This window comes from Rhagoletis pomonella, unplaced genomic scaffold, assembly GCF_013731165.1.
Source record: "Rhagoletis pomonella isolate Grant_MI unplaced genomic scaffold, Rhpom_1.0 Rhpom_scaffold_00001, whole genome shotgun sequence".
Taxonomy (NCBI): Eukaryota; Metazoa; Arthropoda; class Insecta; order Diptera; family Tephritidae; genus Rhagoletis; species Rhagoletis pomonella.
In genome coordinates, this window is record NW_023458555.1 from 22,615,659 (window position 1) to 22,618,490 (window position 2,832).

General features: G+C 35.8%; 1 protein-coding gene across 2 annotated transcripts in view; it reads left to right on the forward strand.

Moving 5' to 3' along the window:
* The window catches only part of LOC118741292 (nuclear protein localization protein 4 homolog), a 223,629-nt gene that overhangs the window by 2,836 nt on the left and 217,961 nt on the right, over window positions 1-2,832 (forward strand). The window lies entirely within an intron of this gene.

The following is a 2,832-nucleotide window of genomic DNA, read 5'->3' on the forward strand; positions in this document are numbered from 1 at the left end:
GCACGCGTATCAACTAAAAATGTTAAAAGAAGAACATCAGATAAATAGCAATTAAAGTTTACAATTAGAAAACTTGAGAATAATTTAAAAATAGTGTGGGTGTTAAAGTATATTTTTGTTGATTTTTTTACTTCCGCTCGTGCAAACTATTTTTTGGTTTTCGTTTTTGTTTGCAATTTATTCTTGTTTTTGCTAATTTAGCTTAGATTGCCTGCCAAAATTTTCAAGTTCAACCACATCAACGCTGATAATTGGCGCATTTCCGAAATGCTTGAAGAGCACGCTTACGCTAAATGATTGCAAGCACTATAGTACTATTTTTTAATCGTTTTAAATATGAAAAACTTTTATGGATGCGTAGTTAGTCGTTTTGCTTTTCACTCCCGCTCCTTACCGACTGTTTACAGATGAGCATCAGTCGATGCCGCACAAATGCATATACCACATTCCTTTTCCGATACAGCAATGATTCCAATTCGCACATCGACATGGTTAACAATTTTTTTTTTTTTACTTTTTTTAACTTAATAAATTTTTAATTTTATTCAAATGTGTTTTTGACTCATTTTCGGACGGCCAATGGAGAAGAAATAGCGCCTCTTTACAAGTACCTTAAAGGTACTTTAAAATTATTTGTCTCTTTATGCTGGCCGCACTTGTTGGCATCGCTAACGCTGGCAGAAGACTGAATGCATTTTCCGTCATCCGCACGGCATTGAACTTGGTTTCGACCAATTTTCATGTAGCATTTAGATACTTTAATAGTACATATCGCCGTTTAAAGTACAAAACCGCGTATAGTCGTTTGCAAAACCGCGTAACTGACAGTTAGATTTGTTCACTTAAGCTCTTGGCTCAATCCTTACCCATTCGTCCTGAAATATACTAGCCAGAAATGCGATTTCTTTATAAAAAAAAGAGGACCATTTTGAAATATGAGTGTTTTTACTCTCTAGAAAATAATTTATGCAACCTCACATACGCGGTTTTGCATTATCTTGATAAGCGGTTTTGCATTTTGTTGATACGCGGTTTTGTACTTTAAACGACGATATACATATATGTATGTATATTTTCATCGCTTATCTACGTTTTAATTGCAAAAGGATTTTATTTGGGCGATTAAAAACGAGTAACAGTATAAATATGTACTATGTTAATATTAGAAAAACGCTGTTGGAAGTTGGAGCATTAGTTTGGAATGTTGAGTTCTCGTGCTATTTTGAAAAATTCGTTAAATTTTAATAATGCAAAAGTTTTTGTATTCTTTTTTAAAGTTTTCTAATTAATAATTTCGGTTATATTGCTTTAGCTTGTTATAAATGAAAGATCAAAACAATAAACAAAAAATATATACCCTTCTCTGCCAAACAAACAGTGGAAAAGCTTCTTACATGCATTTGTATACAGATAGATATGTACATGGGACATAAATTGCTCGCGCATTCAAAGACGCGCAATATTTTGACCAATGTATTACATATGTAGTTGTGGGTGGGCAAGCAGTGGGTGGTTCAGCCCGACAAGCGGTTTGTGACACCTCGTGTGACGATGTCGATTTAATACAACACTTTGCCAGAATTTTTACGTTACATTCGCTATTATTTGTAGATAATCTTTTTATTTTGCAACTAGCCGGAGAGGTTATTTAGTTGCCCCGACAGTGTGCCGGCCAACATAATACGTATGTATGTACAACCATGTCGGCTTGTGTATTGCACCTTATTTGTAGTGTTTTTTTGCTGCTGCTGCTGCTGCTACTCCTGACGCTTTTGTTAATGCTCAGGCTTTTGTTGCTACTGCTGCTGCTGCTGTTTTGCAGCTATGTAAATAATTCTGAGGAAGGTTTCGTACTTTGCCGGTTTTTCTCTGTCGACTTTTGAATTTTGCCGGCATTAACCGGCTGCCGGCAAAACTTGATGCAAATTAGCTTGTAGCATCAGCTGATGGGGTGAATATTTCTTGTACGCGAAAAGCACATATGTACATTGCACATATCGTCAAATAATGCTGAGTAATAAGCGTGAAATAGTTGAAGCTTTTGCGTCTACTTCAACGTTTAAATTATGGTTAATCTTCATAAAAAAGCAACTACAACAATTTGCCGGTCGCAGCTTCCATTTAACTTGACAGCGCCGATGGACAGGGCATCCTTTTGATTGGAATTTTGTGGATTGACCAATACAAAACAAAGCAAATCAATACAGAAAACAAAAACCTTTGCAAAATAAACAAATTATCACTAAACGTATAAAAACAAAACTTACAATTTTATCGCCAACGCTGGTTTTTGACATCTTCACTCACAACGTCCGTCAGTTTGTTTGGCTGAATTTCGCACTGGTTTTTGCAGTCGCCTTTATTTAAATATCGCAAACGAATTTTATACAATAAATTCCAACTGGCGCTGGTTAAACTAGCACACAATCAGCGCAGACAGACAGACAAAGGCGATTTGCGGCACAAATAAAAATATCAAACACACAAGAAAAAAATCGCAAATTCACGACCACGGCACGGAGAACTGTCATTTACTTTCTAACTGTCAAACACGGCAGTGGTGCCAGCGTGTTGGAAAATCAAATGCCAAAACGTTGGTGCATGACTTTGCTAAGATGTTTATGAAAATTTGTTATAAACATTTACAGCGGTTAAGCATGCATCGAAAATTCACGTATAGTATTTAACTATTTGATAGAAACCAAGAACGTAAATCTATCGCTTGACGATTTTGGATACCATCATCCATGTCTGATTAGCTTTTTCGTTAGTCACTTCTTAATTAACTTCGTTATTATGGACATTTGCAACTCGTCCAGCAACAATGTTTCT